Raw genomic sequence first — 17,660 nt, 5'->3', positions numbered from 1 at the left:
CTATGCAAACTGTTCAGCACAATACTCCTCTCTATGATTAAAACCAGTTGTACTGATTCTCATGTTCCCCTCTTTGTCCACTCAAAAACCTTAATTACAGCGAACCTAATTCCTATGGCATTGCTGTGCTAGCAGGTTCACAGGGCTGCCTTACAAACAGTCAGGGACTTTCTCTTCCCTATGCTTTTTGTTGTTAAAATTCTGTCAGCTCTGTTGTAGAAACCTTGGAAAAATGCACAGAAAAAAAACATTTTCCCACACTTTATTTGATCAGTCATTATGTGCCTGATCCAGTAAGTGTCCACTGAAGCCAATGCAAGTCTTTTCACTAACTTAAGTTAGTTTTCACTTAACTTAAGCTGGCTGTATTTTAAAGAAATCTTACTGAGGGTGCAGTAGCAAACCATCCTGATGTGCAGAAAGAATAGCAAATATGGCAGGTGGCCAGCTTGGCTTAACAGTGAAAACTTCTGTGAGCTTAAACACATAAAGGAAGCTTACAAGAAATGAAAATTTGGACAGACGATAAGGGAGGAGTATAAAAATATTGCTTGAGCATGCAGGGGTGTAATCAGGAAGTCCAAAACACACTTGGACTTGCAACTAGCAAAGAATGTGAAGGATAACAAGAAGGGTTTCTGTAGGTATGTTAGCAACAAGAAGAAGGTCAGGGAAAGTGTGGGACCCTTACTGAATGGGGAAGGCACCTAGTGACACATGATGTGTGAAAAGCTGAAGTACTCAGTGCTTTTTTTCCCTCAGTCTTCACACACAAGGTAAGCTCCCAGACTGCTGCACCGGGCAACACAGTATGGGGAGGAGGTGAGCAGCCCTCAGTGGTGAAAGGAAAGGTTAAGTACTATTTAGAAAAGATGGACATGCACAAGTCCATGGGTCCAGATCTAATGCATCCAAGGATGCTGAAGGAGTTGGCTGATGTGATTGCAGAGCCATTGGCCATTATGTTTGAAAACTCGGGGTGATAGGGGGAGGTCCCAGATGATTGGGAAAAGGCAAATATAGTGCCCATATTTTAAAAAGGGAAGAAAGAGAACCTGGGGAACTACAGCCTCACTTCAGTCCCCAGCAAAATCTTTGAGCAGGTCCTCAAGGAATACATTTTGAAGCACCTGGAGGAGAGGAAGGTGATCGGAAACAGTCAACATGGAGTCACCAAGAGCAAGTCATGCCTGACCAACCTGATTGCCTTCTATGATGAGATAACTGGCTCTGTAGATATGGGGAAAGTGGTAGATGTGATATATCTTCAGTTTGGCAAAGCATTTGTTACAGTCTCCCACAGTATTTTTGCCAGTAAGTTAAAGAAGTATGGATTGTATGAATGGACTATAAGGTGGATAGAAAGCTGGCTAGATTGTGGGGCTCAACGGGTAGTGATCAATGGCTCAATGTCTAGTTGGCAGCCGGTATCAAGCGAATGCCCCAGGGGTCGGTCCTGGGGCAGGTTTTGTTCAACATCTTTATTAATGATCTGGATGATGGGATGAATTTCACCCTCATCAAGTTCACAGATGACATTAAGCTGAGGGGAAAGGTAGACAGACTGGATGGTAGGGATTGGGTGACCTAGACAAATTGGAGTATTAGGTCAAAAGAAATCTGATGAGGTTCAACAAGGATAAGTGCAGAGTCCTGCACTTAGGACAGAAGAATCCCATGCACCACTACAGGCTGGGGACCCACTGGCTAAGCAGCAGTTCTGCAGAATAGGACCTGGGGATTACAGTGGATGAGAAGCTGGATATGAGTCAGCAGTGTGCCCTTGTTGCCGAGAAGGCCAAAGGCATATTGGGCTGTATTAATAGGAGCATTGCCAGCAGATCGAGGGAAGTGATAATTCCCCTCTATTCAGCACTAATCAGGCCACACCTGGAATATTGTATCCAGTTTTGGTCCCCCCACTACAGAAAGGATGTGTAAAAATCAGAGAGAGTTCAGCGGGGGCAACAAAAATTATTAGGGGGCTGGAGCACATGACTTAAAAGGAAAGGCTGAGGGAACTGGGCTTATTTTGTCTGCAGAAGAGAAGAGTGAGGGAGGGATTTGATAGCAGCCTTCAACTACCTGAAAGGGGGTTCCAAAGAGGATAGAGCTTGGCTGTTTTCAGTGATGGCAGATGACAGAACAAGGAGTATTAGTCTCAAGTTGCACTGGGGGAGGTCTAGGTTGGATATTAGGAAACACTATTTCATTAGGAGGGTGGCGAAGCATTGGAATGGGTTATCTAAGACAGTGGTGGAATCTCCATCCTTAAAGGTTTTTAAGGCCTGGCTTGACAAAGCCCTGGCTGGGATGATTTAGTTGGTGTTGGTCCTGCTTTGAGCAGCAGGTTTGGACTAGATGACCTCCTGAGTTCTCTTCCAACCCAATCTTCTATGATTCTATGATTAAGTGGAGAAAGAATTGGGCCCTAAGTGAGAAAATCATAGAGAATAATTCTTTCTTTTCTTTAGTATAAAAATAATATGAATATAACAAAACTGTATCTGTCCAGTTACTAAGAATTCATTTTTTAAAAAAGCACCTGTGTCAGAACAAGAAGCAATGGTCTCAAGTTGCAGTGGGGGAGGTCTTGGTTGGATATTAGGAAAACCTATTTCTCTAGGAGGGTGGTGAAACACTGGAATGGGTTACCTAGGGTGGTGGTGGAATCTCCATCATTTGTGGATTTTAAGACCCGGCTTGACAAAGCTCTGTCTGGGATGATTTAGTTGGGGTTGGTCCTACTTTGAGCAGGGAATTGGACTCGATGACCTCCTGAGGCCTCTTCCTGCCCTAATCTTCTATGATTCTATGTGTCTGCCCAACTACAGTTAATAAACATATCAGCTCAAAACTTTTTTTTTATTTAAACCAATTTACAGGAAGCAAATACAGGTGTGTAGACTAATATTGCATTAATGAATAGTCAGGTTCTCTGGAATTCTTTCCCTCATGTTTACTCGTCTAAAGATCTCAGAAATGAATGCAATAAAATCTCCAGTGTTTTTTAATGCAGCAATAAAATCCACCAGGTGTGATGTATTGCTGGATATTGCATATTCTGTGTTTAAAATCTATTTAAAAATTGAACAGAACATGAACAGGAGTTGTTTTGAAATGTTTGCGTGGCTTTACCTTTATTGCAATTGGAGCTGGGTAAAAAGTGGATTTTTTCTCTTCACTGGCAATTACAAAAAATTGGAAATATATTTTGTTTTAGGTTGAACCAAAACAAATGTTTGGGGAACCAAAAGTCACAATGTATTTCCTGTGACCCGACTTGAAATTTTGCATTTTGCTAAAAGCAAAAGAGGACTAGATTCCCAGAATGGCAGTGCCCTCCTTCTAACCCGATGATTAGAGCACTTAAATGGGAGACCTAGATTAAATTTCCCTCTTTTTCTTGACAGGGAGAAGATGTTTGAACAGGTATCTAGCATCTTTCAGATGTGTGCTCCAACCGCTCAGCTATGGGATGTGCTGATGTGAAGTTTCGTCAAGCTCTTCTGTGCCATTGTGGTTACATAATTAAATGGTCTTTAGAGCAGTTATTTGAATTTGGGTCTCACATATCCTAGTACATGCTTCAAGCTCTAGAGCAATTCTCATGCTTTTCTTCCTAGCCTTGGTCCTCAATGGCACTTCATAGTCATCATCATCATCATCTATCTATCTATTACACTTTCCCCTCTTTTTGTGTAGAAAAGTGAAGATTTTATTTTAGTGGCATTTACCTTCATTTTGTATTTTCCAAGTTTCAGAGGTGTGAGTTTATGCCACCTTAACACCTTCAGTTATTTAGTATTCTGGCTCGTACAGGAGAGGATGGACAGAGGTGCAACCCTCCCAGCTCATGCCAGGAAAAAGGGGGAAAAGTAAAACCTGCGTAGTGGGGCTAGGCATTCAGCAGGTAACAATACTGACCTTTGAGATCTACTCATGCAAAGTGCTAGGTAGGTGTTATTATTACTATTCTTTAGAAAAATAAGTCCTTCAAAAATACAATTGACAAAGGAGAGAGCCTACATGTCTACATTATTCGAGGCTGGATTTAAATCAGAAAATGCACCAATATTTGCATTTCTATTTATAGTTTCCAGTTGATTTCAAGTCACATGAGACATGCTGATGGACAACAGCTCTGATCATTGGTAAGATAACCCTAGTATCTTGTCTCGGTCACTTGGCTTACTGCTTGAGAGCAGGTTAGCTACAGCTGTAGTCGCTTCAACTTTAATCTCCAAGCATGTTCCCTTCACATGCACATTCTCCATTAAAAATGTTTTTGTTAAACCAGACCTCATCCAGCAATTGATTTCACAAAGACAGATTTCTGCACCCACATTGGCTCCAGCTGACTTCAATGTGGCTCCATAAGCAGAGAGGTCCAACTGCAGAATCGGGGTCCCCATTTGAAGGCAATGGGTTCCAACTGAAATGTCTGTTACTCCTTTGCAGAGTCAACGCCAGCTGAAAATGGTAAGTTTGGTTGGGTTTGTGAGCTCTTTCCTTCTGGCACAAGAGATATCTATGCTGGATGATTTAGTTGGTGGTGGTCCTGTTTTGAGCAGGGGATTGGACTAGATCACCTCCTGAGGTCCCTTTCAACCCTGATATTCTATTATTCTATGATTTTATTCACTGTCCATGAGGTGCTTCTTCCATCTATTTCCCTGCCCCTCCCTCCAGGAAGTGTCACTCCTCAGAATTTTCATTAAACTCTGGTGCTCTCATGGCTCATGTCCAAGAAGAGGGATAATTAGCACACTATGTTTTATCCTAATCTTTGAATAAGGCTAATAATAGGAGCTGGAGTCCAAATCCAAAGTACTTTCCATAATGAAGAAGTGCCACATAGCATTGAACAGAGAATGATAGAAATGTGGACCAGAAAGGGACCTCAAGAGGTCCTACAGTTCATTTGCAAACATATTAGCTGGTCATGACTAACTCTAGGTGTTACCGATAGACCTTCCACCACTTCTTAGGCCCTCAGCAGTTCCCCTAGGTGAGTGCCCAATTCCACCTTTTTGACGCTTTCCCTTAACTAGAAAAAAGGACCCTTTTCTCATATGCATTCAACTCAGAACAGAGAAGGGGTGCTGCAGGCTCTAGAGTTCCTCCCTCATTTTCTCTTCAGAGATGCCACTGCGTGGGAATTCCAAACATACAGACAAATTCCTGGTAAACCAAGTCCGATCTGCAGTCAGGTAGAAAAAAAATTTTCAATAAAATTATTTTATCGAGTCTCAATTTTACTTCTCAAAAGCTGAGCAGACAGTTACAGAAAAGAGGGTCGAAAACCAACTTACATCCTCAGTAAGCAAATGCTAGAGACTAAACTTTGTCTGTCCATCTGCCTCCACGTCCTCTATGATTGTCCCTGTCCCATTGTTATCTCATCCCCTCGCCAGGTTTCATTGTCCCTGTGTCCAGATTTATCAGTGTATCTCCCAGGGAGACAAGGTGGGTGAGGTAATATTTTTCATACACCTTGTCTTTCTAATATATCTTTTCTCTAATATCCTGGTACCAACACAGCTACAACAACACTGAAAAGCTCTGTGTGGCTCGAAAGCTTGTCTCCCTCCCCATAAGAAGTTGGTCCAATAAAACATATTACCTCACACACCTTTGTCTCTTTATCTCCTAGAGAGTCCATTTCATTAACCCCAACTGCTTGTCCATGTGAGAAAGGTGACTGCCAGGGCCCCCACAGTTAATGGCCTGAGTGATTGTCACTGTTTGCATGGATATGCCATTGTGTTTTAATGGGCCATGCTCCTGGATTACTATAGGTCTGTCCTGTTTCCTGGAAACCTCTGTTTCTTCCACAGCAAAGTTAGTTTTCAGAGAGCCTACCTACCTCCTCCCATTGTGGTTTGTAGACAATATGAATATGCTTTCCAGCTTGAAGGTTGGACAAGTGTATTGGCCACTTATCTAGAATATGATTAATAAATAGTTGTACATCATTACAGCATCACACTAGGGTAACACATTTTCTACCACATCTCATATTCCCAACACAAGCAAAGCCTAACAGCCAAGTTCTGCCAGTGGAGCTACTTGCAGAGTAAGAGTAGCATGGTCTGTCTCTAAACTAACATTGTTTTTTCCATCAAAGCAAAGTTCACCATAAGGAAGAACTGCAGAAAGTACTGTACTTCCAACAGAATCTGTGAACAGAAAAGAACAAACGCTCATAAATCCAACCTTGGTTTACAAGTCAGGGAATTGTCTGACAACAGGTGCTGACTGGATTAATCTGGCTTTAACAGTTTGTGATCTGTTCTTCATGGGAAAATGAAGTAATCTAAGATCTAAAATGGCAACATGTGCCACCGTTCTTCCCCCTTTATGCCACTGTGCTTCTCCTTTTCTTGAAAGCCTTAGCTTTTGGTTCATTTGCCTTATAATTGTGATTGTGGTTTCAGCAAAGAAACAAACAAATACACACACACACAAAACCTAGAATAATTTTCTAAATTGCAAATGGAAAAAAACATTTCTGGAGCAGAAAAAAAAATCTCTGTAATGGATATTTTCAGAAAGTGCAGGCCATATTTTTGTTTTATTCTACAGAAAACATGGACTTTCCTAAACTGGTGCTAGATGACAAGATTCTCATGGACATTCTTGTTCTTGCCCTCATGCTCATAGCCATTGGGATTGCTTTCCTCATTTATCATCGCACAGGTATGGAAACCTTCCTTCTGCATGGCCTCACTTTCTCTGTACTTATCAAATAAGGCTAATCTTGCAGCTCTTACTCAGTCGTTGGCATCAAGGGGAATTTTCTTGTTTAGAGGCTGCAGCTTTTGATCCACAGCTTTCCAGTTTTACAAAGAATTATCAGAGATGTGATCGAGAATTTGAATCCAGACTTTCAATTGCTCCCACACAAACACTTGAGGGCGTTTGGATCCAGTGTTTTGGCTTTTGGGCTATGAAATTTGGCTCTGATCTAGATACCCATCACTGAGTTCTTGTGTTTGTTTATTTGTTTACAACTTCCCAAAAATAGGATATGTTGATTTATAATGGTCCAGGGGTCAAAGTAGCAACTAACTGATAAGCTATTTTTATCCAAATGTCATAAATTATCTGTCTTTCATATTACGGAAACAGAAGTACAGTATTTGAAAAAGGTTCTTACTCATACTGCAGCTTGGTGTAAGTTCTGGCAAGTGGAATGTATTTGTTTAAATGGACAAGAGGGGGAATAAGGATAAGAATTAGGATGATCAGTAATTTCACAGATTAATACAGAAATATTTTTTTTCTTAAATTGTGTTAGAAAATGCAACTAGCCCATTTAATTAACACTTTTTTAAACTGCACATAGCAACTAGTGTAGACTGAGTCAGACATATTTAAGAACATGTTAACAGGTCATGATGAACCCTAGAGTAAACATGGCTTTTTTGTCTACAGTAGGTGCTGTAACATGTTAATTAAACTCTTTCCCCCCCGTGTGCCAAAGCTAAGTGTGAGACTTTGCCAATGGTGCATCTTGTGGAGTAAGGCACTACCCCATATGAGTGAGGTGTAAAGGGTTATCCCTATTTGATAGCACTCTCCTCCTATTGGACTAAGCTTTGTTCTTCTGGGGCAGCACACTCTCTGAGGTTAATTTGATGGTGCTTTCTCCAGGAACGCAGGGAAGCTACTTCTCAGTTGGGGTAGTTTGTTTAATTGAGCCTTCTTAACAAAACATACTTAACAAAACATATTCTTACTTCAAAGTCTGCACAAGCATAGCAGTCCTTTCCCCCAGATTCATCTCTCACACCAGTAATTCCAGTCACAGATTTCCTGGCTCTTACCTCAGACCATCAGCAATACAGAGCTCCCAACTAGTCTCTCCTCTTGTCTGTTTGCTTTTCAGGCGCAGTTCCCCCCCCAGCAGTAACTAGTAGCAGTCCCTCAGGACACTGCCTCTGGCCCCTCAAGTTCCTGGAAAGTGTTGGAGTTCCTTTTTGTCCACTGCTGCTCTCTTTATTTAAGGGTCAGCTAATAAAGTTCTCTTCTCAGGTGCAATGGGCAGGGCTACTCAGAGAGCCAGACCAGGCCAGCTCCAGGCCTCTGATCCCAAAGGAATGGTACTCTTATTCCTCCACAGGTGGCAAAATGTAACTCTAAACAAATGTGGACTTGTGTGAAAGCAAAGTTAACCATATGGAAGTTCACGTGTAAAAGACAGCACTTCTGTTAATGCTCATAAACAGCAAAGAGTCAGCACTTGTCTGAATCTAGCCTTGGATTCTGTTTTAGAGAAGTGTTTGAGAACAGGTTCTAGTCATCCAGTTCACAAGTTGTTCAGAAGGAGACATGGAGCTACAGAGGTCCCAGTGCAGCAACATTACCTGTCCTTCCTTCCCTCTGAGGCTGTTTTATGCAGATGTTGGAGTCTGTAGTTGATATCTGATCACTGCCAATAATTCTCATGTTCTGTTTTCAAATGTTGGGGACGACATTCAGGGACACATGCCACACACTGAGGTTTGTTTAGATTGGGATCTCTTTGGGCAGGGATTGTCTCTTACTATGTGTCTCTGCAGCAGCCAGCACAATGCAGCCACTGATCTGGTTTGGTCTATGGTCTAGGAATTTTTCTAAGGAAGCTCTATGGCTCGTGTTATACAGGAGGCCAGGTGAGGTGATCACAATGGTCCCTTCTGGACTTAGACATTCATAGATTCATAGAATTCAATGCTACTATAACACTATATTGTAGGTGGGGCTGTGAAAATCCATGACATTTGATCACATTTTAAGCCTCTGAAAAATTTCATTTTGCACATGCTTGGTAGAGGTTTTTTTTTAATGTAGCCACTAAAATCTGCAGAGATTCCATCCTTACTAAGCATGCTCCATCCCCTCACAGCGCCTAGTGCAGACCAGGCTGTGCATGCACCATCCCCACAGAGATACTGAGCATGCTCTGAGCCTAGGGCTGAGGAGTTTCCATGTAGTTGTTGATCCTAGTTTCTGGAAGCTACAGATAGAGGTCCTGGCTCCAGGACAGCAAGCCTGGTGCACTGCCCAAGAACTGGGGGGTGGGTAAGCTGGTACAAAATGTTGTCCAAATTGAGATGTTCCTGCAGCATATTTTTATTTTAACAAGTTGGCATTTTCTGATTGGAAAAATATCCCCTTGCAAAATTTCAGACCCATTCTACCTGGTTTTCATTCACACACTGAGCCCACAGAAACCACCGCAGAATTGTTAAATCTTACACCCTCATTTCTCTGAGAATTCCTTCTTCACTTAGCCCTTGCAATCACTGCCAAATTGTCACCAGATAGACCCCATGACAAGAAGACCTCTGTGCCCCGCTATTGACAGCCTACACAATGCAGCACTGAAATGAGGCACAATGGGTCTCTCAAGGTACATACACCTCTCTCCTCAGATCAGAGTGACAGCTGCCCCAATTACCCCCTCCCCCAAACAGCTGCACTTCACACAGCGAGCACAGCTGGTGAGCATGCAGACCAGTGCTACAGTCCAAATCTGTGGAGCATAATACAAACAATGGCTCATTCTTGTAGAACTTCCTCACATATACTTATTATTCCGTCCGCAACACCTTACTTTATCGTTCCCAATGGGTATTACCTGCTTCAAGGGGCAGAGTGAAGGTTGTGTTCCAGAGATGGGCACCTTAACTTTGTATTTCCTGGTTTTCAGGTTACATTTAGCCACTCTCTGCTTTGAGCAGGGGGTTGGACTAGATGACCTCCGGAGGTCTCTTCCAACTCTAATCTTCTATGATTCTATGATTATGGAAGGGCGTTGACGCCCCACAGGGCTACCTTAACTCTTCAGTAACAATGTGTTTGCATATTTAATATTTACAATAAGACCAAATGACAGGAAAAAAGAAAATGGTGTTGTGTTGTGCCCCTTGCTTTCTGCAAATTCCAAGAGTTACTTATCTGTTGCATTTGTCAAATAGTTATAATCATGGGTTAGCCTAAAACAAACAAATACCTGGAACAATGTAAAATTATTCTCTATTATTAACATAGAAAGATATTTCTAGAGCTATGCAAATATATGTTAGAGATTTTTAATAACTACAGAGGATTCTCTTGCCTTGTGTACCAGAAAACATAGAGTTGTCTAAACTGCTGTTAGCTGAGATCACTCTCCTGACCACTGCTGTAATTTCCCTCTTTGCTCTCATCATCATCGGAACCATCTTCCTCACTTACCGTTGCTCAGGTAGGGTGTGAGATTTTCTCTCTTTCTCTTACACGGACACATATACTTGTGGGTGGTGGATCCAGCGATTTGGTTCAGCTGATTACAGACAGAGACATTGGTCTCACTGGATGTTCCATCTGCTTTTGCATGCAAATGAATACAGTGTATTTCTTGAATTGCTCTCACCTTTAAACTATTTCTTAGTGTTTGAGCTGTTGAATAGCTAAATTGAGTCAGTATTGGCCTCTCTGGGCCACATTTTAAATAGTCTATTGATTTGCTTCCACATTCTCCAGAGAGATAAATCCTCCCAAAGAGTGTCAAAGAGAGTTTACTTTGTAACCATATTCTGAACCAGAATTTAAAATCTGAAAGTGTATCAATATTTCAATCTCTACATGTAATTTTCAGTTGATCCCACTTCAGGGCAGATGTGCAGAGATAGGAAATATGAGATTTATGATAACAAGCCAAGCCATTAGTAACCCCATCCCACTATCGTGTCCCTCACACTTCTCTTGATGTTTGCAGGCATGTTAGTGGCAGCCATTTGTCCTTGGGCTTTGATCTCTTTCCAGCTCTGTGTTTGATGTTCCATCCATTCATCCAGTATTCTTAAAGTGACTTTGTTAACCCAAAGACCCAATCCTGCAGTTGGTTGTGGGGATGGACTCCTGTGCCCATGCAGAATTCAGTGGGGCTCCCCAGGTTCAAGATCTGTTTGAGCAGATTCTATTTCAGGTTCAGGGCCATGTTTGGAAAGCAATGTGCACCCAATGAAATACTCATTCCTTTGCAGATTCACCACAAATTTATCTGGGTAAGTTGGGTTGGGATTCTAAACTCTTTCCATCTAACACAGGGTGTCTCTATGCTGGAAATATTCACCCATTGTGGGTTACTGCTTCCATCTACCTCCTTGCCCCTTCCCCAGAAGCGTCTATCATTCAACAGGCTTTTCATGAATCTCCCATTAATTGACATAAGCCAAACTGAAATAAGCCTGGTTTAAACTGAAATAAGTCGCTTAGGTCTTATCTATGCTGGAAATGCCACAGCTGTACAGCTTTAGTGTAGACTGAATTCTTCCATTGGCCTCATGCTGTCTACATAGAAACTAGAGTTGGCTTAACTACACTGCTCAGTGTTGTAGGTTTTTCACACCCCTGAGTGACAAAGTTAAGCCAACTTAATTTTTTAGTGTAGACAAGGCCCATAGTCTTTTGCACTGGTTTAAAATCATGCCTTATGTTAAATTGGAGTAACCCTGCATGTAGACAGTTGATGACCTGTCCTTCATGGGATATGGAGCTAACTGAGTCTTAGCATGGCCCACCCCTCCTTCCTCATTGTGCCCTAGCATTGCTTTATGTAAGGCATGAGATACTTTATATCTGTTCACCGCAAATAATTCACCAATTGATTTTAAAATGGGAAGAAAATGCAACATTATGTGACATATATTGTGGTTTATTTATATTATGGACTACTTGTGACAGGACTGTCACATGCTATGTGACTGTACAGAACCAGACCAATGGAGTCGTTATCACAGCTGGAGGCCTATATGCAATACAATAATAATAATTAATAATTAATAAATAAAAACTGTTATGCTATTCTCCTTGTTTTCTTAACAACCCATGACTTCCTTATTTGTTTCAGTTGTCAGATAATTGCTATTGTAGTCAAAACCAACATAGATAACCCAGAGCCACCTAGAATTATTCTAAGTTTAAAATGAAAAGACATTTCTAAAGCAGGGAAAATGTAATGGAGATTTTCACGAACTACAGGGCGTATTTTCTGTCTTGTTCCAAAGGACACCTGGACATGCCCAAACTAGTCCTACTCTTCAGCGTTCTCCTTGCCGTTGCGACTGTTTCTCTCTTCTTCCTCATTCCATTCCTCATTTATTATTGTTGCTGCTCAGGTATAAAAATCTTACTTCTACTTTTCCAAACTGAGCCATATACATACATCAGATTTACTAATACAAAGACAAACCCCTGCAGTCCTTATTAAGACTGACATCAAGGGGAATTGGTTTGCCCTGAAAACTTGGGCAAAGGTTTGCCCTGAAAACTTGGGCAAAGACAAGCTGGGTATCTAACCATTTCACACATTTTAATGTCGTTGCAAAGGGGCTTGCAACCAGCCTAGAGACACACTTATTTTCTTTGTCTACACATTGCCTTTTGTTATATTGGTACAGAAGAGATAACAGAGAACAACTGCAAACCTATCCCCTTAGAATCTGTCCTGTACCAAATTCCCTGCCTTCCCAGGAAAATTCCTTTGAATAATATTGAGTTCCTGTATAATGAAAAACTCAACCTCCCTCTTACTATCAAAGGTGGGCAAGTTTTAGGCTCTAGGGTTTTAAGTAGTGGATAACTGCCAAACTATATGTAGTGTTCATATATTCTCTCTAACTTTGCTTTTAGAAAACAGAAAAAGGAATGCTGCAAAAGATAATACATGGGTCAGATAGATGTAAATTAAATTTGCCTGGGTAAACTTAATTTGGCCTTCTTGTGCAAAAGCATTATGATAGTCTTAAAAAGATCCTATTTTCCCCGCAACCTACTTGCCTGGTTTGTTGCTGAGTGCTCAGTGATTCAGGGTAGTGTAGTGAGTAATGCTGTTGTCTGTAGGTCCCAGGCCTCATGTGTTCAAAAGTTGGAGGGGATGCGTGAACGAGAGGGATGACAGGAAGAGAAGAACGGTGTCCTCATTAAGGCAGTTGAATGCTGTCCAGGACAAATGTATTCTATCCCTGCCTCTACCACAGAGTTCCTGTGCAATGTCGGGCATACCTGCTTTGCATCCGCCCACAGGCTACATCTCAGACCCAAGATACCTAGCTCTGTGCTTCCCTCTTAGACCTTAGAGTAGCTCCTAGATAGGAGTAACTTGGGTGCACATTCTGAGAAGGGCTCAGTAAGTGTTGGGTGCATGCTGGGTGCTTAGCTGTAGGCAATCACATAGCACCTTCTTCATTAATTCAGGGGTAGGTTCTTCTGAGTGCCTATCCTACTCCTCACCCAACATTGCACCTGGGCTGGACTTGACCTTGGGAATTCTGTTGGGTAAAGGCAAACTTTTGAGATAAAACAAGTGTTTTTTATTGTAACTGTCTCAGTTCAAGACAACTGCCCATTTATTCTCCCTCATGGTCCAAGCATGGGACCCACTCTAGGCTCCCAGCTCCCCAGTCATCACCTCTCTTGGGCAGAGACCCACATCTCTCCATCTACACTCGGGGTATTTACAGGCTGCACAGCTCCCTGCCTACACTCTGAATTCCACAGCAAGTCAGTCTGCCTCAACAGGCCTGCTTTGCCTTCTGCTCAGAGGCTATAAATAGTGTATTTGTCACACTTAAGTTACCACTCAGCTTTCTAAGGAAGCACATTAATTCACAAAGAAAACAATTACAGAATATAAGAACCTTCACGCATGCTAATAAGCTAACCAGACATCAGCCCAATTCCAACAAGGCCTCTTGTAGGGGAACAGTCCTTCAGCTCAGGACAAGCCCCCATGAATCTGAGACTCTCCTTTATCTATTTTTGTGTCTTTGATCTGCAGAGCCCATGAATAAGTCAGCCAGACAATGGATTTCTCCTAAAGGAGTAGCTTCAAAAGGATGGGTCTGGAGGTGGGTAATTTGCATTCAAGTATTTCCTAGGAAACCCACTCAACTAAAAGTTGAGTCTTGTCTGGCCCACTCTTTCAAAGGAGTCCTTTGAAGCTCACAGCACTCTCCAGAGTTTCCATCAATTCTGTTTCCTCTGTAAAGAAGTTCCAGATAATCCCCCAATGATACATACACATTTGCATTTTTAATATAATGAACTCCTAAAATATTGAAACTTAATTCAATGAGGTTGAGCAGAACTCAGGGCAGATCTACACCTGGAAATTAGGTTAGCATATCTATGTTGCTCACCAGTGTGAAAAATCCACACCTGAATGACTCAGTTAAACAGATCTAACCCATGGTGTAGACAGTGCTATATCAATGGGAGGTCTTCTCCTGTTGACGTAGCTACCTTGTCTCAAAAAAAAGGAGTACCTACACAGACAGGAGAAGCCTGTCAGTCTGAAGGAAAGCTCCTCCAGCTCTCCTGGACTCCTTTCCCCCTCATGTTATTCTCCCAGGGATCCTGCCCATCAGTTCCCTGAGGGAGTCAAAGTCTGCTTTTCTGAAGTCCAGGGTCCGTATTCTGCTGCTCTCCTTTCTTCCTTGTGTCAGGATCCGGAACCTGACCAACTCATGGTCACTGCCTCCCAGGTTCCCATCCACTTTGGCTTCCCCTACTAATTCTTTCCGGTTTGTGAGCAGCAGGTCGAGAAAAGCTCTGCCATTTTTTCGCTCGGTAATGTGCTTTTTGACATGCATTTACTTGCCTCTGAAATTACCTAAACTTCTGGACATGGACAGACTTTCTGACCAGCATCTCTCATTGATTTCACTGGCATTGGTGGAAACTCCGAAGCTCAGAAAATCAAAGAGAGGTTATTGTATTATACATAATTCATAGAAAATGAAGATAAAAGATCAAGTTAACTACATTCTTTTCATGTGAATAGCAAACTGCAAGAATCAGAGGAATCCTGATGGCCCAACTCCTGTCAAAGGTCTGGTGGTAGTTTTTGATAGCAAAAGTCAGTTTACTAGAACAGATGTTACTATCTATTAACATCTGAGAAATGAGAAATAGCATTTGAGATGAGAAATGAAAAGTGGGATTTTACTCTCCATTGATGGTGTCTTTATAAAATATGGGGAAGGCCTGAAAATTTCCCCTCCTTGCATTGTTTTTATATGAGAAATTCAGATCCTGTGCGGTGAAAACCTGGGTTCTCAAACTGGGGGTCGGGACCCCGCAGGGGGTCGTGAGGTTATTCCATGGGGGGTCACGAGCTGAGGCTTCTTCACTGCATCCCCGTGACAGGCTATTCTCCCCCTTTGACCGCCGTAGTTATTGCAGGAATATCTCCTCTCTGCATCCTCTGTGTTCAGCACTAGGGGGTTTCAATCCCCTCCATCCCATATGGCTGTGCTCAGGCATTTCCTCCTCCAGCACAGACCTGTGCAGTTGGAACATTTCCCCATACTCCTCCAGCAATGCGCAGCTGTGTTTCCCTTTGCTATTCCTACTGTGATTCTTGGGCTATGACCCTGGGAAACCCCATGTGTTTACACTATGTGTCCCTTCTCTGCTCCTTACTTCTCAGTCCCAGCACTGGCACTTCTTTTCCACCCTCTCAACTTTTCAGTGGTATGAACTCTCTCCTTGTGTTGTCAAGGATCATCCCAAAGGACAGGACATAGATGTCTGCACCTTCTCTCTGCCTGTGAGACTCTTCTTGATCATTTCTCCCCTATCCCCACAGGTCTCTGCAGAGGTCTTTACTTCCCCTTTCCCAGTGGCACATAGAATCATAGAATATCAGGGATGGAAGGGACCTCAGGAGGTCATCTGGTCCAACCCCCTGCTCAAAGCAGGACCAATCCCCTACTAAATCATCCCAGCCAGGGCTTTGTCAAGCCTGACCTTAAAAACCTCTAAGGAAGGAGATTCCACCACCGCCCTAGGTAACGCATTCCAGTGTTTCACCACCCTCCTAGTGAAAACGTATTTCCTAATACCCAACCTAAACCTCCCCCACTGCAACTTGAGACCATTACTCCTTGTTCTGTCATCTGCTACCACTGAGAACAGTCTAGATCCATCCTCTTTGGAACCCCCTTTCAGGTAGTTGAAAGCAGCTATCAAATCCCCCCTCATTCTTCTCTTCTGCAGGCTAAACAATCCCAGTTCCCTCAGCCTCTCCTCATAAGTCATGTGTTCCAGTCCCCTAATCGTTTTTGTTGCCCTCTGCTGGACGCTTTCCAATTTTTCCACATCCTTCTTGTAGTGTGGGGCCCAAAACTGGACACAGTACTCCAGATGAGGCCTCACCAATGTTGAATAGAGGGGAACAATCACGTCCCTCGATCTGCTGGCAATGCCCCTACTTATACAGCCCAAAATGCCATTGTCCTTCTTGGCAACAAGGGCACACTCTTGACTCAGATCCAGCTTCTCGTCCACTGTAACCCCTAGGTCCTTTTCTGCAGAACTGCTGCCTAGCCATTCAGTACCTGGCCTGTAACGGTGCCTGGGATTCTTCCGTCCAAAGTGCAGGACTCTGCACTTGTCCTTGTTGAACCTCATCAGATTTCTTTTGGCCCAAACCTCTAATTGGTCTAGGTCCCTCTGTATCTTATCCCTCCCCTCCAGCGTATCTACCTCTCCTCCCAGGTTAGTGTCATCTGCAAACTTGCTGAGGGTGCTATCCACGCCATCCTCCAGATCATTAAGGAAGATATTGAACAAAACCGGCCCCAGGACTGACCCTTGGGGCACTCCGCTTGATACTGGCTGCCAACTAGAAAGGGAGCCATTGATCACTACCTGTTGAGCCCGAGGATCCAGCCAGCTTTCTATCCACCTTATAGTGCATTCATCCAGCCCATACTTCTTTAACTTGTGTTTTGCAACATTGGTTTTTGTAAATACAGTTAAAATGCTTATTAATTCTTTTCTGCCTAATGCAGTAGTTTTTAATACACCACAGTACTAGCAACAAGAGAAACAGCACAACACAATTTCTGTTGTAACAGTAGATTCATGGTATTTTTGGTTGCTCTTCAGCTGGCATCAGATTTTTCTGATCTTCTGAAAGACAAAATTAACATATTTCTACCCCTTTTGGGGTGGCAGATTATTGCTTAAAATATCCCTTTCTTTTACAAATGCCCTTGATGATTGCAGAGGAATTACTCCTATATTTTTCTGTATTTGTTTATAGGCCTGCCAGGTTTCAATGGCTTTTAATTTTTATGGGTTTAGGGGAAATTATTCCACTGTTCAGTTATTACATTCAGGAGGTGGTGTACCTTAGTTTCCCTTTTTATACAACAGACCAGGTTTACAATATTTTTTTCCTGCTGTGTTAAGCTTTAAATTTATTTACAGGTAATAGCTTGGAAGCATTATTACTGTATGATTTTAAAGGGTTTTTTAAAAAAATCATACACACTATACATTGTTACAGGTGTACTTATTAACATTAAATTTATTAAAGGTATCTTGTTATACCATGCCTTTTATTTAGACAATTTGTCAGCTGGCCAGGTATGTCCTTTATTTGGAGCTCCTTTGTGCTGGCATTTTTTTTTCTTTTTCTTTTCATTAGGTAATTTGTATTAACACAGATGCTTTTTGACTTGCTTTTGGATTCAAAGCCATCAGCAGCTCAGAGACTTTGTCTTAAAAAGGACACAATCAACTTTTACCAGAGTTTTGATTACTTTTTACTTTTAACTCTTGATTTTAAAACATACAAAAATCTGAAAAGGAAAACACAACCTATTTTGGCTCCC

Source organism: Dermochelys coriacea, chromosome 23 (assembly GCF_009764565.3).
Source record: "Dermochelys coriacea isolate rDerCor1 chromosome 23, rDerCor1.pri.v4, whole genome shotgun sequence".
Classification (NCBI taxonomy): Eukaryota; Metazoa; Chordata; order Testudines; family Dermochelyidae; genus Dermochelys; species Dermochelys coriacea.
Note: the sequence above shows the minus strand (reverse complement) of the source record.